This window comes from Natrix helvetica (assembly GCF_964273705.1).
Source record: "Natrix helvetica genome assembly, chromosome: 3".
Lineage (NCBI taxonomy): Eukaryota > Metazoa > Chordata > Lepidosauria > Squamata > Natricidae > Natrix > Natrix helvetica.
Window position 1 is genome coordinate 2,224,060 of NC_138549.1, and position 24,739 is coordinate 2,248,798.

General features: G+C 47.1%; 3 protein-coding genes across 6 annotated transcripts in view; 2 read left to right on the top strand and 1 right to left on the bottom strand.

Moving 5' to 3' along the window:
* Positions 1–24,739, top strand: part of EPSTI1 (epithelial stromal interaction 1) — a 577,346-nt gene that overhangs the window by 258,441 nt on the left and 294,166 nt on the right. The window lies entirely within an intron of this gene.
* The window catches only part of LACC1 (laccase domain containing 1), a 384,759-nt gene that overhangs the window by 181,472 nt on the left and 178,548 nt on the right, over positions 1–24,739 (bottom strand). The window lies entirely within an intron of this gene.
* ENOX1 (ecto-NOX disulfide-thiol exchanger 1) overlaps positions 1–24,739 on the top strand; it is a 367,889-nt gene that overhangs the window by 138,940 nt on the left and 204,210 nt on the right. For 2 of the 4 annotated variants that reach the window (XM_081947904.1, XM_081947907.1), the window contains exon 3: positions 3,757–3,821. The exons of 1 other annotated variant lie outside the window; for it this stretch is intronic. The gene's annotated coding sequence lies outside the window, so the exon portion shown is untranslated. Of the gene's footprint in view, positions 1–3,756; positions 3,822–8,023; positions 8,226–24,739 lie in introns of all 4 variants that reach the window. One more of the 4 variants, XM_081947905.1, reaches the window with a different exon arrangement.

Below are 24,739 nucleotides of genomic sequence, written 5' to 3' on the forward strand. Positions count from 1 at the left end.
TCCCTCATTTCTGATCTCTCCCTGCCTGTGTCCGTCACGGACATAGCTCAGGCGTCCCGCACTGATCCGTTACTGCTACGCACTATGGCCGCCGTATCTCGAGGATGGGCGGCCTGCTCTCATGACCCACTCTTACTTCCTTTCTTCCGCCGACGTTTGGAGCTCTCCATCATGCAGGATTGCCTCCTCTGGGGCTCCCGCGTGGTCATTCCTTCCTCCCTGCGCAGCGTAGTGCTGTCTCGCCTCCATGACGGCCACCCCGGCATAGTCCGCATGAAGGCTCTTGGCCGCGGCTATGTCTGGTGGCCATCCATGGATGCAGACATCACTTCCTATGTCCAGCGCTGCTCGGCCTGCCAGGGTGTACAGGCTGCCCCTCCTACCTCGCCTCCCCGGGAATGGGAGCCACCTATGGGCCCATGGAGTCGCTTGCACATCGACTTCATGGGTCCTCTTGATGGTCACTCATTCCTACTCGTTGTGGATGCCTGGTCGAAATGGGTCGAACTCTTCCCAATGACCAGCACCACCTCCAAGTCCACTATCCGCGTCCTCAATGCTCTTTTCACTACTCACGGCCTGCCCGATGTCATCGTTTCGGATAACGGGCCCCAATTCTCTTCCTCTGAATTTCTCGCCTTCCTAACATCCCTCGGCATTCGCCATGCCCCTGTTTCTCCACATCACCCTGCCAGCAATGGCCTGGCAGAAAGGGCCGTACGCTCCGCTAAGGATGCGTTTGCCCGCATGTCCGCCCTTCCATGGCCCGAGCGCATTCATACATATCTTCGTTCCCAACACACCACCCCTTGCTCCTCCACGGGCAAAGCTCCCTCTGAATTACTCATGGGCCGCCGCCTCCGATCTACCTTAGACCGCCTTAATCCCCTTTTTTCTATTCCTCCCTTCACCCCCTCTAAACCCCCAAGGGCCTTTCTGGTGGGGGAGGAAGTTTTCGCCCGCAATTTCGCAGGGGAGCCGAAGTGGGTACCGGGAAGAGTCACCGAAGTAACAGGGCCCTGTTCTTACAGGGTCCTCCTCCACGATGGGAGATCTTGGCGGCGGCATTTAGACTTGTTGCGGAGGCGACCGGCAGAAGATCCAACGCACGCAAACAGCGGACTGACACAACCAGGCCCTGCCAACGCCGCCTGCCGGCCCAACCCTGTACAAAACCCTGTCTCCGATTCCGCGCATCGCCCTCCCGGCGCGCTGGTTCACTCACCTGTTCTGTTGAATCCATTCCATGGGGTTGGGCCCGCCGAAGCCGTTCCTCCAGCGATTCGTCACAAGGGCGGAGCGGACACTCCTTCCACCTCGGACGATGCACCATCTTCGCTTAGGCGTTCCCAGCACGTGCGCAGACGCCCAGGCTACCTCGACGATTACGCATGCGCCATCTGGGGGAAAGGGGTGTTGAGTTCTGCCGAGCCTGGCCAGCAGAGGGCGTTCAGGGAAGCCCTCTGATTGGCCTAGGCGCTGCTCCAGCCGGCGGGAGAATTGTCAAGTTCTCATTGGTTAAGCCGTCTGACAGCTGCAAGTATAAATAGCTGTCAGACGGCCCACGTTGTGTTCCTGTCAGCCAGTTGTTGTTCCAATAAACCTGTTGGACTGACAGTTGCCTCAGACTCCTTATTACAAATTTAACACTGAGCTTGGTTGTTTTCTTGCAGACATTTCATGACCCAACTATGTAGCATCATCAGTGCTAGAAGGGGGTGGGGTTTGCTCTCATTTTATACACTAGTGCCTTGTCCTGTCAATGTTGGCATGAGTGTTCTTGGTGGGTTCTTGATTAGGCTGCTGTTTACTGCTCAACTGTTGGCCTGCGTTGATATTTCCTCAATCCACCAGATGTTCTAAAGCAGGGGTGTCCAAACTTGGGAACTTTAAGACTTGTGGACTTCAACTCCCAGAATTCCCAACATGGCTGGCTGGGGAATTCTGGGAGTTGAAGTCCACAAGTCTTAAAGTTCCCAAGTTTGGACACCCCTGTTCTAAAGCATACCAACCTTGACATTTTGACTGGGAATTACCTCAATCCAGTGCAGCATTGACCTCTTGGTGTTAACCTTTGCTTATCTGGGTGTTGATTGTTGTGGTCTTTTAGATTGTCTCTTTTGAATGGTATGTAGACGTTGTTTATCTCTATGTGCCTGTTGATGGCTGGTTTATCTGGCTACGTGGCTTCAAAGAATTTTGTAGACTTTTTGGATTTAGCTTGGTTTAGGATGCTCCCAGTTGAAACTACGGTGAAGTCTCTCCGTGTGTTGTGCAATATCTACATACCGTTCAGAAACGCATATCATGGCATAGGACCTAGGTATCTGCAGGATCGCATCCTACCACACACGTCCCTGCGACCTATCCGCTCACACAGAGAGGGGCTCCTCCTGGTGCCGTCTGCTAGGCAATGCCAGCGGGCGACACCTAGGAGTAGATCCTTCTCTGTGATGGGCCCAACCCTCTGGAATGACCTCCCCCCTGACATTCGAACTACCACCGACCTCCGTTCCTTCCGGCAAAAGTTAAAGACTCACCTATTTCAATCAGCTGGCCTGGCACTTTCTTAGTTTTACCTCCCGGGGATTTATTCATTTTAATTGGGTTTGGGGTTTTAATAAGCTTTTAATGTACTATATTTATTATTCTATATACAGTCTTGCAACCTCCTCCACCTACGTATTTAATTATTTAACTGTTTTATGTATGTATTTTATAACGCATTTTAGTGACTGTACACCGCCCCGAGTCCCTTTCGGGAGAGGGGGCGGTCTATAAATACGAATAATAAATAAATAAATAAATAAATAAATAAACCCACTTCCCAATCAAGGAACAACCAACTCAGTAAACAACAGTCTGGTCAAGGAAACTCCAAGACCACACCCACTAACACATCAAGACCACACCCACTAACACTGACAAAGCAGCTACTTTGGAATGCAAATGGAATGCAAACCACACTCCCTTCTTGAACTGATGATGTTACCTAGTTTGGTAATAAAATGTCCTCAATAAAACAAGCAAGCTCAGAGAGCACCAAGGGACCTATTAGTTTGCACATAGGTTTTTTTGTACCACCAGCAAGGTGTTTGGTTACTCAACATCTTATTCTCTTGGCGTTTAGCAGGGGTCCCTAAACTTGTCAACTTTAAGACTTGTGGATTTCAACTCTCAGAATGCTAGGAGTTGAAGTCCACAAGTCTTAAAGTTGCCAAGTTTGAAGACCTCTGGTTCAGAGAATGAAGAATCCCTCCATCCCTCCCTCACAAGTGAGAAATGAGGTCCTCAAATTGCACTGAGCCATCTTCTCTTTTCCTTCATGGTCTTCTTCCCACCTGAGTGGTCTCTGCATTCTCTGTCTGTGAAATTATTTTGCTTCAGCTTTCAACGTTGCAAAATCCCCACCCACCCACCCTGCACGTTGGACAAACACCTCTGTTTCTGCCTGGCAAATCTTGATGGCCTCACTCACACCTGCCCCTGTCCTGCTTGTGCGACTTAATTGAGTTTGACTGACATCTCCATCCTGATCCAAGCCTTCATTCAAATCCCAGCCTTCATGGAATGGCGGAGGTTCCTCTGATTTAAACATTAGCCCAACTTCCCAGCTGTGATTCATCTCATATCTTGGCTGAAGATCAACTCTCACATCTGTTAGGCTACATAATTGATTAGAGACATTTGCTATGAGATAGCATCTCAAGGAGAAGATTCCAGCCCATTTTCTTTGGCATTTGTTGTTTTTTATAGGCTGGAGTTTGGTGAGGCTGCTTTCTGTAGAGATGAGCATACAGCTGCAATCTAAAGTGGGATAGGTAAGTTCACGGCTTCAGTAGTAGGAGAGGACCTGATACTTTTCGACAATCAGGTGCATGTCTTTGCGAAGAGTACATTCTGATTTAGGGACTACCTAGCTTAAGAAAGCTGGGGAAAAGGTAGGTTTTTGTTTATTTCTTAAAGAATATTTGAGAATATTTGAGTAGAGTGGAGAGAGGAGTGGAGTGGATTGGAGTGGAGTAGAATAGAAAACAGAATAGAATAGAGAATAGAATAGATTGGAGTAGATTAGAATAGACTAGAACTGGACGCTTTAAAGAAGATGTTGGATATCCATTTGTCTGAAGTGCTGTAGGGTTTCCTGCCTAAGCAGGGGGTTGGACTATAAGACCCCCAAGGTCCCTTCCAACTCTGTTATTCTATTCTATTCTACAATAGACATAGACTAGAGTAGACTGGAGTACAGAATAGACTAGAGTAGAATAGTATACAGTAGAATAGAGAGTAGAATAGCATAGAATAGAATACAGAACAGACCAGAGTAGGCTAGAGTAAATTAGAATAAAACAGAAATAATAGGGAATAGACTAGATGAGTAGAATAGAATACAGACTAGAGTAGAGTATAGAGTAGAGTAGAGTAGAGTAAAGTAGAGTAGAGTAGAGTAGAGTAGAATAGAGTAGAGTAGAGTAGAATGGCATTCAAGGTGGTCTGGGCTTAGATCTCTTGCGGGCACGCAGAAACTCATGACTTACGATGCATTTGACCCTTCCCTCGGGCTCAACCTGGTCATCTCCTACAATAGGTAGCTAAATAAATGTTCTAAATAAATAAGTAAATAAGAAGTCAGGTATGACGCCTGCCAAGGGATGTTTGGAGGATGCTGGATTGTGTGCCTGCTGTCTCCTCCTCCTAATAAGCTAGAGATTTAAACACAAGGAGATCGTCTCTGATTCTCGCAGCGTTTTCTTTCTCTCCCTCGCCTTGGATGTGCTGCCTAATCAAAGGGAAGAGCGAGAAAAGAGGCGCTGGGAGAGAAGGCGAAAAGAAAGAGGAGTGAATGAATGGCTGCAGGGAAACTGAGAGCTCCATTCTTTGGCTGAATAAGTGGAGATTTCTTTCTGGTTTTCAAAGGTCAGTAGGATTTGTTCCTGGGCTGCTGCGGCAAACCTCCTATTGAAGGCAATTCTAAGAAATCCCTCGGTCTATTGTGCAGAAATGTCAAGCATTTAGTCTTTAGTTTTCTGCACAAAAGCTTCCGTCCCTTTAGACATTTCCCAAATAGCAAGGTAAAGTAATCAGCAATCAAATTATTGAATGTAAAAAACAAGATGGGATGCATTGAAATCTAACTTTAGACCTTGGAAATGCCAGCTGCTAAAGCAGCTATTTTCTTGGGTAGATTCAAAACCTGAGAAAGGAAGGAAGGAAGGAAGGAAGGAAGGAAGGAAGGAAAAAGGAAGGAAGAAAAGAAGGATCACTTGTTTATCTCCATCTCTAGAGGTCATCTGTACAGCTCTGGCTTTCTTGGTAAACCTTCTGAAGCTGTCCAACAAGGCCACCATTCTTGGACCCACCATATGTTCATAGCTTGGACCTTATATTGGGTAACTCTAAAACTGTGCACATCAAGATCCCTTTGTAACTAAAAATACCAGGAATTGAACATGGGGACCTCTGCCAATGAAGCATGAATTTCATATTTGAGTGATGGTTCCCATTTTCAGAATAAAGAGTCCTGTTTGTGAAAAACCACCGTATCTCTTTAACTTCTGGCTTCAGGCAGACTTCATGAAGAATAACAGAATTGGAAAGGAACTTGGAGGTCTTCTCGTTCAACCCTTGCTCAACCAGGAGACCCTAGACCATTTCAGACAAATGTCTGTCCAGTTTCTTCTTGAAAAACTCCAGTGATGGAGAACCCACAACTTCTGGAGGCAAGTTGTTCCACTGGTTGATTGTTCCCACCGTTAGGAAGTTCCTTCTTAATTCAAGATTGCTTCTCTACTTGCTTAGTTTCCATCCGTTGCTTTTTGTCCTGCCTTCAAGTGCTTTGGAGAAGAGGTTGACACCCCACCTTCTTTGTGGCCGCCTCTTAGAGATATTGGAACACTGATATCATGTCTCCCTTGGTCCTTCTCTTCACTAGACTAGACGTACCATTACCCATTCCTGCAACTCTTCTTTGTATATTTTAGCCTCCAGTCTCCTAATCATCTTTGTTGCTCTTCTCTGCATTCTTCCTAGAATGTCCATATGTTTTTTTTTAATATTATGGTGACCAAAACTGGATGCAGGATTCCAGGTGTGGTCTCTAATCAGGGAGAGAGCTTACGTAGAAATAAGGAGAAATTTGTTGACGGTAAGAACAATTAATCTGTGGAACGACTTTCCTCCAGAAGTTGTAAATACTCCAACACTGGAAGTTTTTAAGAAGAGATTGGACAAGCATTTGTCTGAAATTGTATAGGGCTTCCTGCCTGAGCAGGGGGTTGGACTAGAAGACCTCCAAGGTCCCTTCCAACTTTGTTACTCTGTTAAAAGAAAGAACAAAAAAAATCCAGTTGCCAATTGAAAAGCACATTTGGGTTGCTTGCCTTCCTTCTAGGACAGCTTTATAACAAGTCACTGCCAATAGAGTGGTACTCATGGGGTGTGTAGTTGCGTATTGTTGTTGCTGTTGTTGTCTTTTTAGCGGCCCAACTGTTTTCTTTTTGGGCAGGCTAATCTCGGTTCTTTTTGTGTCACCTAACAGGTGACACAAAAAGCTTTCGGTGGCAGCCCTAAACGTTTCTCTCTTTGGCATTTCCTTGCTTTGACGTCCTTTTGAAGAGAAAGATTTGAGGATGGGAGCATCAGTGCTCCAGCATTCCGCTTTGCATGAGAAGCAGAGGGACGCTAAGACTCGAGGGAGCTTTTTCTGATTTCACCAATTCAGTTTTAAGGTCTTTGTTGGAAAGACTTCTTTTGATGTGAATGGAACTCCAAATCCTTTTTTTTTTAATATTAAATTTATGGAGGGAAAAAAAGCATGTTTAAGAAGGCTTATGCGTGAGTTGCATATTCTGAAAATTAATGCGGGGATGAAGTGTCCTGCCTCAAAGCTTTTCCAATTCGGGGATTGACGTTTGATTATTGCTGAAATATCATTTTTAAGAAAACCTCCTATTATCCGTCCCAAAGGAGCTTTATAGTTTGGGGAAAAGTCTTAGCAGAACATCACTAGTTAAGAATTTGTATGGAGTTTTAAGCCCTCGGGAAGTTTGGTATCTGCCTTTGCCCATCTCTCTCTCTCTCTCTCAAAAAGTTTGGAGCCAATCCGCTTGTATTTTGGATTTGGGCATTATCCCCACCCACCAAATAGTTCCCTTCTTGCTGTAGAACAAGGAAGGAACACCTGGTGTCCCACTTTTCATCTCTGTTCCATTGTGTTACATGTGCTCCCAGGTTTGGCGTAGGGTCACACACTCACAGCCAGAAAATTGTTATTGTTCAGTTGCTAAGTTGTGCCTGTGTTCTGACCTAGGCTTCTTGAGAAAGCCTAAATCACAATCTTAGTCCCAAAAACCCTCTTTTATTTATACAGCTGTGAATTATGGTCATTCACAGCCCACCTGGCTTTGCAAGCAGTCTGTGAAGATCCCGACAGATTTGAGTTGCCAAAGTCTTTCAGGGGAATGTTGATAAACACCCACCTTTATTTCCCTGGGAATTCTGCCAGAGACCTCATTGCCAAATGCAGAGCAAGGCCAAACTTAGCCCAGAGTCCAACAGAACTTTTCAAAGCTTGAACCGAACCAGATGAACTAATTGCTTCCTGCAAAGGCTCACGTCCAGTTCGCTCCTCTTTTATGTCTTATGGGAGGGGCCAATCATCTCCAAGCCTTACTCCCGAGTTGCCCTTTTTGTCTTAACTGCTCTTGCCTTCTGGCAGCTCTGCACATGCGCACACTGGGAACAGGCTCCCCCTGTTCTTCTGCCTCGCTGATGTCAGACTCTGGAGGCAGCACATAACTCCCAGATGGCCTTGGCCCCCTCTCTGCCTCTGATGCAGAGCCCACATCAGAGCCTTCCCCAGACTCCGGGACTGGCCCATGTTCCTCCCCAACCTCCTCATTGTCCGAATCAGCCTCCCTGACCTCTGCTGTCTCCTAGGGTTTGCCCTAATTCACCTTCGTTGCATCAATGATCGTATCTAACCATCTCATCTTCTGTTGTCCCTTCTCTTTTGGCCTTCCAGCTTTCCCAACATCGAGGTCTTCTCTGAGGAGTCCTCTCTTCTCATTTGGTGGCCAACGTATTTGAGCTTCTGCATCTGGCAGTCCCAAAGGTGCTTTTTTCAAGAGGCAACTGGACTCTCTGGTTTTCCTTTGAAGAGATTTTGCTTCTCATCCAAGAAGCTTCTCCAGTTCTGGTGAACGTCAGTACGTCAAGACTGGCAGGTACTTTTGTCTTGTTGACTTACACAGCTGGTAGCTGTGGGTGGGATTTGGCCAGAAGGTTCCCATGTGCTGTGTTCCTACTTCTTTTGTTTGGTTTAGTTGACATTTTTTTCCTTTGTTCCCTTGACAACTTAGTTCCTTCTTCTCTAAGGCATCTTTTAGATGAGATTTCTGGCTTTTATCTACCTGGCTTCTGTGCCTGCTTCGTCTTTAGGTCAGGCAGCTTCGGGCTAGTCTCACAACTGCCATTGTGCACATTAAGGGGTTAATGCTGGAATAACCAACCAAACACCCAAGTATTGTTTGCAGTCCTCAATGCTTCTGTTCATATATAGACCTTCAGATAATGAAAATTCTGTGCTGCTGTGCGTGTCTTTTTACTACTCAGTGGTTTTGTTATTTGCTGATGTTGTATGTAGTGTAAGCTATTTATTTATTTTTGCTAGCTGGCCTGAGTGGGCTGAGTTTACTTACTCCACTCTGGATGTAGGAATGAACTGGGAGCATCCAGGGTGCAGGCTAACCAGGGTATTTTCTCAACCTGTTTAACTTCTGATGATTGCTTGATGACAAGAAAATCACCAGCCAAGGTACTGCCTCTCACCCATCATCAGGACAGCGGAAGATAAATTAATCAGTTGCCCCTCCTCCTGATATTGGTGGTGGTGGTGAAATAATCTCACCCTATTTTTTCCTCTAAAAACAAACAAAATAAAATAACAAAATGTGAAGTGGTTTCAACATTTCAGAATGTATTTTCTGCGTCAATCTGTCCGTTTGTACAAAGAGGGAGATTCAAAGCTGCCACACCATCATTCCAGTGTTTTATTTAAAAGGCCGTTGGGAGTTGTGATGTTGAAAGAATAGCATGTTGACAATGTTGCAATGGGTTGTTGTTTTCCAGTACTCAAATTGCATGCTATTAACCAGATAGTCCTCAACGTACAGCCAAAACCTTGGGCCCAAAGGTTTTGCTGCTAAGCGAGACGTGGGTTAAGCAAGTTTGCCCCATCTTACAACCTTTCTTGACACAGTTGTTAAGTGAATCACTTTAGCTGATGAGTTAGGCACATGGTTGTTAAGTGAATCTGGATTTCTGGACTCTGCTTGTTGGAAGGTCGCAAAAGAGGTTAACACTCCAACCGTAATAATTACATGCCAGTTGCCAAGACTTTTATATCTATGATATCAAGACACATCCACTGTTTAGTAAAACAACATAAATCCTTTGGCTACAATAAGAATGAACATTATTTAAATTGAGTTTGGAAGCAAAAGAAATCTAGTTTTATTTCCATATCAGAGCCTTATCTAGCATGACTTTGAAGATTGTAGAACATATCATGTGCTGAGTATTTTCCTGCAAACTTTCTTTTGCCTGAGAATTGCTAATATCTCGAAAGTAGGGATTAGTTACTCAGCATTTCAGAGACTATAAATTTTAAATCTTGCCCCACTTGGGAGAAAATGTTCAACGGCATAATTTGCTTTGTGAAATTCCAGGGGAAAAAAAGCCACTGCGGGTTTAATTCTAGGAATTAGCTCTTTGCTTATTTGTAAACTGGAGATGAGTCTGTCATCCCAGCTAATTGTCAAAGCACAATCAACTCTACAAGCTTCAAGTTACGAAGCTCTATTTAAGGGCAGGCAGATAATATTCTCGTTTTTCTCCTCCTTTCTAAGAGGACTCCATTTTGGCATAACGGGATGCACTTTTGCGATTCTCTGATGTGTGTGAAGTACCCAAATTGATGGGAGCAGCAATATGGATGCTGTCTGTTGCCAAATATCATTTAAAGCCCAGTTTTCATCAAAGAAACAGTTGTAGTTATGGGGCCATGATACTCAACAGATTTTAGCCCTGGGTGTACTTAGAATCCTCTCCCTTAGTAACCCAAGTCTGTTCCTCATTGCTGTTTGTTTCTGTTTCTACTGCAGATTAAAATATATGCACATATATGACCTAGCATGCTACACACAAACACACACACACACACACACACACACACACACACACACACACGGGGTTGTGCTCGTCTCCGTTTCAAGGCAATTGAGCCAATTTCTGTCCAAAGATATTTCCTTGGTCATGTGGTCAGTGTGATGTCACAGAGTGCTGTTACCTTCCCACTGAAGTGGTACCTACTTATCTACTCGCATTTACATGCTTTCAAACTGCTCGGTTGGCAGGAGCTGGGGCGAGGACAGAAGCTCACCCCATTGTGTGGCACTTGGGTCTCAAACCTGGGCTGCTGGCTTTCCAGCCCACTAGCCTAGCGTCTTAACCACCGAGCCCCCGTGCTGCCCAACCTACCCTACAGCATTAACCTAACTATTCCAAACTCTACCTAAAAGCTAAAGTCTTGTCAGGTGTAAAGAATCAAGACTATGCCTTAGGTTCTAGTTAATTTATTGCTAATGCATATCCACAAGAATCTAGTCCTCTAAAGCCAACATTAAATTGATGCTAATAGAGTTAATAAATGAGAGACACGGTGGCTCAGTAGCTAAGATGCTGAGCTTGTCGATTAGAAAAGTCGGCAGTTCGACGGTTCGAATCCCTAGCCCTGCGTAACGGAGTGAGCTCCCGTTACTTGTCCCAGCTTCTGCCAACCTAGCAGTTCGAAAGCAGGTAAAAATGCAAGTAGAGAAATAGGAACCACCTTTGGTAACAGCTTTCCGTGCGCCTTCAGTGTTTAGTCATGCCAGCCACATGACCATGGAGATGTCTTCGGACAGCACTGGCTCTTCAGCTTTGAAACGGAGATGAGCACCGCCCCCTAGAGTTGGGAACATCTAGCACATATGTGCGAGGGGAACCTTTATCTTTAAGAGTTAACAAATTTCAAGAGGTTTGGAAATAGACTATTTGTGGCAACATAAGGAGACTGAGTTAGTGACATGTTTAACTCCACCTCCCAGCTCCCCCTGCCCTTCTCCTATCTATCTACATTTTACCTGTGTTCACTCATCTGTCATGACAATTTAAGCAGGCATTTCTTTCTGTGCCAAACAACCATCCTTTTCCTTATAAGGAGCGGAGTTAAATTAAAAAATGTGAGAAGAGCTCAGGAATAATTTCACACCAGGAAGAAAGCTCCTTCTCCCCCTTGCTGCTATTAAGACGGCAGGCAAGGAAATAGCTTTGGCCTGAAACACAACCCAAAGGTGATTTCTCATTTTTCCCCCTCCAGAATAGGCCCTGTGACTGTCTATTCAGCAGAATTCATGAAGGGCATTGCATTAGATGAATGGGAAGAAGACGTGGAATAATAATGTGGATTTTTTTACCCTGCCCAAACATAGCTTAGTTCTCTGTGTGACCTTATTTTACATTTCCATTCCTCTAGTTTCAAACTACATCAACAGAGGGCTAGCATCAAGGTCTTGAAAGCAGTTTACAGAGTCAGCCTCTCGCCCCCAACAATCTGGGTCCTTGTTTTATTGACTTCGGAAGGATGAAAGGCTGAGTCAACCTTGAGCCGGTCAGCATCGAACTGCTGGCAGTGGGAATGATTTTTATAGCAATAGCACTTAGATTTATTTGCCACTTCACATTGTTTTACAGCCCTCTCTAAGCAGTTTACGGAGTCAGCATGTTACCCCCGACAACCTGGGTCCTCATTTTACCGACCTCAGAAGGATGGAAGGCTGAGTCAGCTTTGATCCGATCAGGATTGAACTGCTGTCAGTTGGCAGAACTAACCTGTAATACTGCATTCTGACCACTGCGCCACTTTGTACCACTTCATACCACACCAGTGAGGCCACCCTTGGATTACTTCATACAATCGTGATGATACCGGAAAGATGCTGAGACCTTACAAAGTATGCATAGAAGAACAACAAAAATGATAAAGGGTGTAGAGGCTAAACCATATGACGAATGTTTGAGAGAGAGCTAGCTATGTTCGGCCTATTGAAGGGGAGAAGAATTGGAGGGACGTTGTAACTGTCTTCCAGGATTTGAGGGGCTGTCACACAGGAGAGGGGATTGACTTATTTTCCAAAGCACTAGAGGACAGGAAAGGAAATCATGGGTGGAACCTTGTGAAAGAGAAAGCCAACCTAGAAGTGAGCAGAAATTGTCTAAGAGAGGGAGCAATTACTCAGTGGAGTAGCTGGCTTCCCAGAGTTGTGGGTGCTCCACCCCTGGGGGTCTTCAAAAACAGGCCGGGCAACCACTTGACTCTGAGGTCCCTTGGTGGTATTCCTTGAGCCTAGGAGACCTCTGAGGCAGGGGTGAAATGCTACCAGTTTGGACCACTTTGCCCAAACCAGTAGTAAAAAATGCTACCAGTTCACCCAAGCCAATAATAAAAAAAAAATGCTACTGGTTCGCACAACAATCAGCTGTGTGACGATCAGCTATGGTGTGCGATTTGTATTCACTAGAAAGCAGGAAATCCTGCTTCCTAGCGACTCGAAATCACGCGGCACAGCCGTTTCCCCCCTCGCTGTTCTACTTACCTTTGCAGACTCAGAAAAGGCTTCTTAATCCTCCTTTTCAGCGCTGCATGGTAGCGCCTGTGGTATGCCTGCGTGCGAAGCGAACCGGTGGCGAAGCGAACTGGTAGCAGACATCAGAGCATTTCACCTCTGCTCTGAGGTCCTTAGGATCATACGGTACGTTCTGCTCTTCATTAGAAACCCTTTGAAGGCGATCTATGTTTCAAGAAAGGTTTATCTTCAACCCTATACAACCTATCGAATGCCTACAGATCAGGGGTGTCAAACTCAAGGCCACAGGGTGCTTTGATCTGGCCCAAGGTGCCAGCCTGGAAATAGCAAAGGACTGACCCGTGGTGTCTGACAGCCAAAGCAGGGCACGGGGGGGGGGGGGCACATAGCAATAGTACCAATAGCAGCGATAGCCCTTAGACTTATATACCGCTTCATCGTACTTTTCAGCCCTCTCTAAGCGGTTTACAGAGTCAGCATCTTGACCCCCCAACAATCCAGGTCCTCATTTTACCCACCTCGGAAGGATGGAAGGCTGAGTCAACCTTGAGCCGGTGAGATTTGAATTCCCGAACTGCAGCTAGCAGTCAGCAGAAGTAGCCTGCAGTACTGCACTCTAACCACTGTGCCACCTTGGCTCACATGTATTTATTTATTTATTTATTTATTTATTTGGATTTCTAAACCGCCCCCTCTCCCAAAAAGGCCCCACCGTGCCCCGGTTTGTCTTATAAATAATTCCAGGAGGGGAAAACAAGGTGTTCCTTTTGTGTCCGGACTCTGTACAATTACCCAGAAAATCAAGATTTTTTTTTTAAAATGAGGACATCTAGCCTAGAGGAACCTGGGTTTAAATGCCACAGGAATAGCCTACGAAAGTGCTTGATTGTTAAAATGTGGATTATGACAAGGAAAGGAGATTACTGTTAAGAGGGAGGTGATGTCTGAGAGGAATTTAGCTTGTCGGAGTTAAGAATTCTTTTGAATCAGCCACACACGGCAATTTGCAAATGATGTGTGTGGAATTGAAGAGGGGCAAAAACCATTGTCCATTCCTTGAGTAGTGTGTGTGTTAATGAGCCAGAGGCTCAACATGAGGCCTTAGAGAGATTTTAGTATTGGGTTCAAATCTTGTTGTTGGATGGGACTCTGTCAGGGAAGTTTCCTGTTTTGTGCCCAATGACCTCTGAGTTGCAACGTCTTGGCTTTGTCTAGTTGTGATCTTCATTTGCCATCACTCCTCCTGTTGTATCAGTCAAAGGCTTTGTTCTTACACAGTCCTCCATTAATGTCATTAAAAGAAAACCGTTGTAGATGGAGGTAGTTCTAGACTTACAACATTCAGTGAATTACAATGGCATGGCACAAAAAAATAGTGACTTATGACTTAGGTTTTTCACAATTATGACCGTCGCTGCATTCCCCATGGTCACGCCATCCAAATTCAGACGCTTGGCCACTGATTCATATTTATGACAGTCGCAGTGTCTTGGGTTTACGTGATCCACTTTTGCGACCTACTGACAAGCAAGACTCATCACAAGACCTTCACCTGAGATGACCTCCCCATCGCAAGACCCATACCTGACATGACCCACACCTGATCCATCTCAAGACCCTCCTATGACAAAACCCACCACCTGAGCCATCACCTCACTTGACACAGCCACACTTGGCCCACCACAAGATCTACTGACCGCATGAAGCCCTTATAAGCAGAAGAAAATGGACACCAGTGGTGGGATACGACCGGTACACCCCGCATGGGCATACTGGTGCCTGCTGGGAGCACCAGGTACCGTTCCTGTACTCCAGTGCTCTGGAGGACCCATCCGCCCACCTGCCCTCCTTACCTGTATTTGAGCCGATTGGGGCTTCCGCGCACAGAGCATACGGCGCCTGCACAATGCTCCGCCGAGCAGCTGGAGCATCACGGAGCTTCACAGGCAGTAAGTACGCATGTGTGTGCTGTGCATGTGGTGGACGCCCGGCCCCATTGCACAGTACCAGTTGCAAGAGGATCTGTATCCCACCACTGACGGACACTGACATCCCCTAAACTCAGCTGAAGATGTTACTTATCCTGCTAACAAAATGTTTGGAAAACGACCCACAAGTTCAGAGAACAAAGCTCTGCCTCCATATTCCTCCTTTCTGTGTTCAGTCAGGGAAACTCCTCTGCATTCATTTTATCGGGATGTATTTAAGAGAGCGATACTTTTGTTGTTGTTGTTGTTGTTGTTGTTGTCCACAACAGGGTTGTGGCTGAGAGGGGTTTCGCTCAGGCCATTTATTTTCGCCCCTCTTCAACACTGCAGAATCATGACTTCGGCTTCATCCGATAGTTTATGGTGTCGTAAAACTGCAGTGCAAATACGTGGTTGTCACTATACTACAAGTGCAATTGAGAGACGGCCCAGGGTTTTCCAGGAAGCTTGCAAAAAGAGTTATGGTTGAGTGGTTGTATACTCCGGCTCCCCCAGGAAGTCACTAAACAGGCTTTATGTGAAAAAGATCACACAATAAAGATATGATATTCAAAAATGATATGCATGCTTGTCCTCTTCTTGCACGTTTACAGCTGACTATCTCTACAGCTTTGCTAGAAGACACTTTCTCTGCTCATGTGCGGTTTCTACTTTATATTATTTTGCTCTCCACAGCTGCCAGTATTATTTAAGGGAGTGGAGTGACTCCAAAGATAGCCGTAGTTATTTTTTCTTACCTGTTTATGGGGAGGTTTCTAAATATGGAGGACTAAACGGGGATGCTTCCTCCTTATCTCAAACTGGAGAGGCAAACATGCCGTTAAGATTGCGCAACTCTCTGTGTCAGTCAAGATGGCTCATTTGATGAAACTCAACAGCAGAAATATGTTTATATACAGGATATTCTGAGCATGATATCGTGATGTGACCACGTCATGAGTAAAGTACAGTTGTTAGAGGATGTGGAGAGTAGAATAGAGAGTAGAACAGAGAGTAGGAGAGTGGAATAGGAGAGTGGAGAGTAGAATAGAGAGTAGGATAAGAGTAGAATAGAGAGTAGGAGAGTAGAATAGGAGAGTGGAGAGTAGAATAGAGAGTAGGATAAGAGTAGAATAGAGAGTAGGAGAGTAGAATAGGAGAGTGGAGAGTAGAATAGGAGAGTGGAGAGTAGAATAGAGAGTAGGAGAGTAGAATAGGAGAGTGGAGAGTAGAGGAGGTGTGGGAGTCAGGGTCAGCATAAAGGCAAGAGAGCTCCGAGGGGGAAGAGGGAATGGAGCTGGAAGAGAGAGAGAGAGAGACGGAGCCTGGGCCGTTCATCAGCCCTCAGATGGAGAGTCAATAGTCCCTAGGTCTGGAGGTGGCTGATGAGGAAGAGGAGGAACAGCTGGGCTCAGTGCCTGACACATGGATGCATAGAAGGCAGAGGAGAGGAGAGCAGTGGAAATCTACGGGCCGGTACTTGGGACGGAAAAGCTACCGCTGCTAGCAAAGCCCCACCCGAGCTCTGGGGAGGCAGGGGGTGAAGCTGAATAGATTTGGCAGACAACTATTCATTTCCCCTGCTGGATAGATTTGTTAGCCTGCGAGAGTAACTTTTGCCGGGGCCGCCAGCATTCCTAATAAAGGAATCTTTTGAGTTCACCTCAGAGGGTTTGTGGTGTTTGGGAAGCTGGCTCAGAACAGTACTGGAATGAAGGGCAGAGTAAAGCAGAGCAGAGCGGAGCGGAGCAGAATAGAGTAGCATAAGAGTGGACTAGAGTAAAATAAATGGGATTGATCCAGCATAGTTATGTTCTTTCCTTGAGCTATGCAGCCTTTATACCATACACGAAGCTTGCTGCTGTTTTCATAACTGCACACACATTTTTCACAACTGCAGTTCCAAAATACGATCATTTACCTCCAGATCTATAACCCTCAATGCACCACACAATCCCAGCGTGGGGGGTTTGTCTCAACCCTCAGCTGACACCCAGATCCGGCAACAACAAAAACCCAGCTACACAAAATACTTGCATCATGTTAGACCATAAATAACACGCGCCAACTTTGGACTCCTATCCTGGCAAGCCTTGTAGCAGAGGATCAATCAAAGCCACACCAATGTCCCCAAAGAAGGAATAGCGTAAAATAAGATCAGATTATTTTAGAGATGTAGTGGAGGCAGCAAAGGGGACGTTATGATATCTTCCCGCTAATGGTTACTGAGAGAGAGCGATCAATCAGGCCAGTGTCAAAGCCCAACGGTATTGGAGCCTTTCAAATGCTGGGTAAGTAAAATGGATGGTTAGGTCTGCTCTTAGGAGTCCTTGGGCAGGGATGGCTACAAATCAAACATTGACCTTTCTGTAGGTCCCAGGTTTCAGAGATATAAGAATTAAGAAGTGACCTTGGGATATTTTGAGAAGTGATTACACAGTCCAGAGGTTAAAGGAAGACTGAGAAAGAAATTCAGAATAATCCAGAACTTGATTTAGAGAGTTGGAAGGGACCTTGGAGGTCTTCTAGTCCAATCTCCTGCTTGAGCATCATTTCAGACAAGTGATGGTCCAGTCTTCTCTAAAAAGCCTCCAGTGATGGAGCTCTCATGATTTCTGGTGGCAAACTGTTCCACTGTCTAGTCTCTTCTGAAAAATATCTAGTGTTGGAGCATCCACAACTTCTGGTGGCAAGCTGTTCCACTGGTTGATTGTCCTCACTGTTAGGAAGTTTCTCCTTAATTCCAGGTTGCTTTTCTCCTCGATAAATGTCCTTCTATTGTTCCTTGCCTTCTCTTTTGGGGTGTTGGAGAATAACTTTCCCTCTTCTTTCTGGCAGCCCCTCAAATATTGGAATGCTGGTCTCATGTCTCCCATGGTCCATCAAGGTGGGGTTACTTTGAGTTCCTCTCTGATCCTTTTTATTTTCACATACTAAGATGCCATTTCAATTCAAATATTGGCTCATCCGTTCTTACATTGACTGGACTTGTCAGAATCCTTCCCCCTGGAGTAGGGAAGGAATGGAGATTTTGCAGTATCCTTCCCCTGGAGTGTGGAGGGAATGGAGATTTTGCAGCATTCTCCCCCCAGGAGTGGGGAGGGAATGGGGATTTTGCAGTATCCTTCCCCTGGAGTGGGGAGGGAATGGAGATTTTGCAGTATCCTTCCCCTGGAGTGGGGAGGGAATGGAGATTTTGCAGTATCCTTCCCCTGGAGTGTGGAGGGAATGGAGATTTTGCAGTATCCTTCCTCTGGAGTGGGGAGGGAATGGAGATTTTGCAGTATCCTTCCCCTGGAGTGGGGAGGGAATGGAGATTTTGCAGTATCCTTCCCCTGGAGTGTGGAGGGAATGGAGATTTTGCAGCATTCTCCCCCCAGGAGTGGGGAGGGAATGGGGATTTTGCAGTATCCTTCCCCTGGAGTGGGGAGGGAATGGGGATTTTGCAGTATCCTTCCCCTGGAGTGTGGAGGGAATGGAGATTTTGCAGTATCCTTCCCCTGGAGTGGGGAGGGAATAGAGATTTTGCAGTATCCTTCCCCTGGAGTGTGGAGGGAATGGAGATTTTGCAGTATCCTTCCCCTGGAGTGTGGAGGGAATGGAGATTTTGCAGTATCCTTCCCCTGGAGTGTGGAGGGAATGGAGATTTTGCAGCATTCTCCCCCCAGGAGTAGGGAAGGAATGGAGATTTTGCAGTATCCTTCCCCTGGAGTGGGGAGGGAATGGGGATTTTGCAGTATCCTTCCCCTGGAGTGGGGAGGGAATGGGGATTTTGCAGTATCCTTCCCCTGGAGTGGGGAGGGAATGGGGATTTTGCAGTATCCTTCCCCTGGAGTGGGGAGGGAATGGGGATTTTGCAGTATCCTTCCCCTGGAGTGGGGAGGGAATGGAGATTTTGCAGTATCCTTCCCCTGGAGTGTGGAGGGAATGGAGATTTTGCAGTATCCTTCCCCTGGAGTGTGGAGGGAATGGAGATTTTGCAGCATTCTCCCCCCAGGAGTGGGGAGGGAATGGGGATTTTGCAGTATCCTTCCCCTGGAGTGGGGAGAGAATGGGGATTTTGCAGTATCCTTCCCCTGGAGTGGGGAGGGAATGGGGATTTTGCAGTATCCTTCCCCTGGAGAGGGGAGGGAATGGGGATTTTGCAGTATCCTTCCCTGCCATGCCCACCCAACCAGTAGTAAAAAAAATTGCATTTCACCACTGGCTACATTATCCGGGTAGAAGAGGCTGGTGAGGGGTCTACCAGCAATCCTGGGGGGATAACGTGGGTCCGAGGGACTCTTAACCAGGGCACGTATGGAAAAACGAGACAGCAAAGGGCCCACAGCGCATCCCTCTCGTCACATTCTTCCCTGGCTAAGAATTGCTTTAGACAGTTGACCCCAAAGATTGCTCCACTTTCCTCTGAGGCCTGTCTCTGGGTATCAGATCAAAAGTGGATTTAAAGCCAACAGCAGCTGAATATGAAGCTGAGCCGATGCATTTTTCAGCAGGATGTGGAGAGTTGACAAGGAGGCTGTGGACTTTTCTCCAAACCAGTTGCTCTTCGGCTCGGCTGCGAGAGAGAGAGCCAACAGCTGAGCTCTGCAACAATGAGAAAGTGTACCTGGAAGAGTCACTCTTTGCTTCTCTTTCTTAAAAGATGGAGCAGGGATGGCTCTCTTTCTTGAAATAATGGAGTAATAAAGGAGTATGGGTGATCCTCAACTTACGGACATTCTTTAATGACCGTACAATGGTTGCAGGAACTGGGCATGGCTAGTCTAGTGAAGAGAAGGACCAGGGGAGACATGATAGCACCTTCCAATATTTGAGGGGCTGCCACAGAAAGGGGGGGGGGGAATCAGCCTATTCTCCAAAGCAAGAAATTTCAAGGAGAAATAACGGATGGAAACTGATCAAGGAGAGATTCGACTTAGAAATGAGGAGCGATTTCCTGACATAACAATCAACCCATGGAGCAGAGGTTGCCTTCAGAAGTTGAGGGAGCTTCATCCATGGAGGCTTTCAAGAAGAGACTGGGCTGCCATCTGTCAGAAATGGTGTAGGGTCTCCTACATGGGCAAGGGGTTAGACTAGATGACCTACAAGATCCCTTCCAGCTCTGTTATTCTGATCTATGCCCATTTTTCACACTTATGACCATTGCATCTCCATGGTCACCGAATCAAAATTTGTATGCTTGGAAACTGGTTCATACTTACGACAGTGTCTTGGGATCATGTGATCAGTCGTGGTCGTAAGTCCAGGACTTCCTGTATTCTCTTTTGCTGCATCATTTGGACCCTAGGGTCTGCACATAAACTATGGAAGATGACCATTCTATAATTGTTTCTGGTCCCCAAAGAAAAACAGAGTTTCTTTGGTTTAATTTAATTTACTTAAGCTTAATCCATTGCTAAAGATACAAAGGATATTATCGGGAAATTGTCACTATGGCCAAATGGATTTCTGTCCTTTGAAGCTAAGGAAAACATTAAATAGCTATGTCAGGTGCAGAAGAATAGAGGCACATGTTAAGTTCCAATTAAATTGGTTTATAGCTCATATGTATATACAGGAATCTAGTCAACTAACAGCACTATTTTGATGCTAAATAAGGGATTGAAGAATGGTTGAACTTAGTTTCTTTGTGACCATGTAAAGACTCTAGACTGATTACTCTCTTGACTCCACCACCTACTCCTTTCCCTACAAATCTAGTATTTGCTCTAAAATGCTGTAGATTTTCAAAACAGCTTTGATATACAACCATGGAGAATGAGAATGAATCTGGGAACACTTAAAAGTGTTAGAAATCAACCCCGGGGTGCTGGCTCTTGGACATATCCCAAAATTGTTGCGCTAGTGCTAAAGAAGAAGCAATGTGTTTTCTGAAGTTTATGTTTGTTAGGAAATTCATTATATCTCTTTCGTTAGACAACGCCTGATGAAAAGCTGCATGTTTACAAATGATGTGAGAATGAAATGAGGTTAAAGGCAGCCCCTTGCCTGCAAAAACCAGAACGGACAAATGTTCTGGGAACGCTTAGCACTTACAGTAAATGCCTGATTTGAATCAGGGTGGAATCAGTCTTATTTACAATGTTAAGTTATAGTTACCACCTCTTTTTTTCTTAACAACACTGCTTATTAACCGCTGCAATTCACTTAACAACTCTGGCAAGAAAGATAGAAAAATGGGACAAAACTCAGTTCACAAACGTCTCGCTTAGCAACAGAAACGTTGGTCTCAATGGTGGTCGTTAGTCGAGGAATTACCTTCCAGCCACCTCATTCTCTGTCGTCTCCTTATTCTTTTGTTGTTCCCAGTATGAGGCTCTTCTCCAGGGAGTCCTTCTTCCTTCTCATTAGGTGGCCAAAGTCTTTGAGTTTCCTCTTCAGGATCTGGTCTTCTAAAGAACAATCAGGGTTGATCTCCTCTAGGACTGACCGGTTGGATCGCCTTGCAGTCCCAGGGACTCAATACAGGAGTCTTCTCCAGCACCAGAGTTCAAAGGCCTCCATTCTTTGGCGCTCAGCCTTCCATATGGTCCAACTTTCACAGCCATCCATTGCAACTGGGAAACCCATGGCCTTGACTAGACACACCTTTGTTGGCAGGATGATGTCTCTGCTTTTTAGGATGCTGTCTAGCTTTGCCATAGCTTTCCTCCCCAGGAGCAAGCGTCTTTTAATTTCTTGGCTGCCATCCCCATCTGTGGTGATCGTGGAACCCAGGAAAATAAAATCTGTCACTACCTCCATTTCTTCGCCATCTATTTACCAGGAATTGAGAGAGCTGGGTGCCATGATCTTAATTTTCTTAATGTTGAATTTGTTATGCGCAGGCTATTAGTCTACTGTGATGATACACTGTCTACACTGTTCTGAATCTAGAACTTTCCATAAGATATCTCAAAGATAGTCCTCCCCCCCCCCCCGAAAAAAAGGCAACTAGAATTTTCTGGGTTTTTTTCCCCTTTGAAAACAGAAAACTCATCCTTTTACTTTACTTTATTTCAAATTTATAAACCGCTCCCTCTCCCCGAAGGGACTCCGGGCTGTGTACAGTTGAAATAAAACATACATATAGATACATATAGATAGAGGAGGCAATATACAAACTGTACAGTAAAGTAAGATTAAGAACAACATTAAAAACAACCCCTAAAAACTACCCCAAAATTAAATTAAATAATTAAAAATAACTGCCAGGAGGATAAGAATAGAACTATAGATGGGCTAGGCCAGCCAATTGGAACAGGTGGGTCTTGAGTTTCTTACGGAAGGAGCGGAGGTCAGTAGTGATTCTGATATCGGGGGGGAGGTCATTCCAGAGGGTTGGGCCCATCACAGAGAAGGCACTACTCCTGGGCGCCGCCCGTTGGCATTGCTTGGTGGACGGCACCCGTAGAAGTCCCTCCCTGTGAGAGCGAATTGGTCGCAGGGATGTATGGGGTAGGATGCGATCCCGCAGGTAACTAGGTCCTGTGCCATGGAGCGCTTTAAAGATGGTAATCAACACCTTGAAACGCACCCGAAAAACCACAGGTAGCCAGTGCAGCTCGCGCAGGAGAGGTGTTATGTAGGAGTATCTAGTACTCCCCATGATAGCCCGCGCAGCCGCATTCTGGATCAGCTGCAGTCCTCAGGTGCATCTCAAGGGGAGCCCCATGTAGAGAGCGTTGCAGTAGTCCAGACGAGACATCACCAGCGCATGAGTGACTGTGCGAAGGGAGTCCTGGTCCAATAAGGGGCACAATTGGCGCACCAGGCGGACCTGGTGGAACGCCCCCCTCGCCACGGCTGCCACATGGTCATCCATCGACAGCCGGGCATCTAGGAGGATGCCCAAATTGCACGCCCGTTCCACGGGGGCCAGTTGCTCACCCCCAATGGCCAGCGATGGAGTCCACTGGTTGAACAGGGGCGCCAGTAGCCACAGCCACTCCGTCTTGGAGGGGTTGAGCCTGAGTCTGTTGTCCCCCATCCAGACCCGAATGGCTTCCAGGCACCGGGACATCATTTCGACGGCCTCGTTGGGGTGGTTCGGGGTGGAGATGTACAGCTGCGTGTCATCAGCGTACAGATGGTATCCAACCCCAAAACCACGAATGATCTCGCCCAGTGGCTTCATATATGTGTTGAACAGGAGGGGCGAGAGGACTGACCCCTGCGGCACCCCACAAGTGAGCGGCCTCAGGGTCGACCTCTGCTCCCCTGCCAACATGCATTGCATCCGGTCGGAGAGGTAGGAGCAGAACCACCGCAAAACGGTGCCCCCCACCCCCATCCCCTCCAGCTGGCGCAATAGGATACCATGGTCGATGGTATCAAAAGCCGCTGAGAGGTCTAATAGGACCAGGATAGAGGAACACCCCCTATCTCTGGCCCTCCAGAGATCATCCACCAACGTGACCAAGGCCATCTCCGTGCTGTGACCAGGCCGGAAACCAGACTGGCGCGGGTCTAGATAATCGATTTCCTCCAGGTGACGTGGGAACTGTTGTGCCACCACACTCTCCACACTCCCGTTGGAGACGGGACGATAATTAGCTAGCTCCACCGGGTCCAGAGAAGGCTTCTTGAGTAAGGGCCTCACCACCGCCTCTTTCAAGGCGGCCGGCATGGACCCCTCACCCAATGAAGCGTTCACTAGCCCCAGGAGCCAGCCTCGTGTAACCTCCCAGGATGCCAGTACAAGCCAGGAGGGGCACGGGTCCAATAAACATGTAGTGGCTCGCAGTTGCCCACGCAACCTGTCCATATCATTGGCGGCAACAGAGTCAAACTCCTCCCAGCGTGGTTCCTCAAGATTCGCTTCTGACGTCTCCCCTGGTCCACTGAAGGGGGCCCATCCACTCCGGATCTGAGCGATTTTGTCCTGCAGATATTCCCCAAATTCCTCTGCTCTACCCTGCAAAGGGGCTTCCCGCGGCCTCTGTGATAGGAGGGAGCGGGTCACCCGAAACAGGGCGGCAGGGCGGTTGTCTGCGGACGCAATAAAAGCGGCACAATGTCTATGTTTGGCCGCTCTTAGTGCCATGAGGTAGGTCCGTAAATAGGCTCTTACCTGTGTTCGGTCAGATTCGGAGCGTGAGGACCTCCATCTGCTCTCTAGGCGTCTCTTGTGGCGTTTCATCACCCGTAGCTCCTCGGTAAACCAAGGGGTCAGGGTGGTTCGTTGCCGCAGGAGAGGCCGCAAAGGCGCAACCCGGTCCAAGGCCCCGGCAGCCGCACTATTCCATGCGGTCACCAGGTCCTCCATCCGGGAGTGGGTCAGGGTTACAGGAAGTGGCCCAAGCTCCGTCTGGAACCTATCCAGTTCCATCAGGCGCCTGGGGCGGAACCATCTAGGACAATCTGATTCCGCCTCCCCGCGGTGAGGGGTAGCGCCAGGGAAGTCGAGCCGGAGAGATGAGTGATCTGACCATGACAGGGGTGTAATAACCAAATCCCCTATTCCCAGATCACTCGTCCACTGTCCAGAGACAAAAACAAGGTCCAGCGTGCGGCCTCCCTCGTGTGTGGGGCCCTGAATTAGTTGGGTCAGGTCCATGGCTGTCATGGAAGCCATGAACTCCCGAGCCACCTCAGATGCTTCACCCGTCGACGGCAGGTTGAAATCCCCCATAACCACAAGTTTGGGGGTCTCAACCGCCGTCTCCGCGATCAGCTCGAGGAGCTCAGGCAGGGCCGCTGATGCATAGCGAGGAGCCAAGTATACAATCAGCAAGCCCAACTGCCTCCCCGGGCCCCATTTCACGCCAAGAGACTCACACCCGGATATCTGTGGCACAGTGAATTCCCTCGGTTCCAGACTCTCCGGTATAACTACCGCCACCCCACCACCCTTACCCAGGGCCCGGGGCTGATGAAATGCATGGTAGCTCGGCGGGCACATTTCCACGAGGGGTAAACCGCCCTCGTGACCCAACCAGGTCTCCGTTATCCCTGCAAGGTCCAGCTCCCCCTCCGAGATCAAATCATTAATGAGGGGGGCCTTGTTGACAACGGATCTTGCATTGCATAACATCAGCCTCAGGCCCTGGCTCTGTAAGTCCTGACCACCTAGAGTCCGGGGGTTCAGAGAACCTTCTT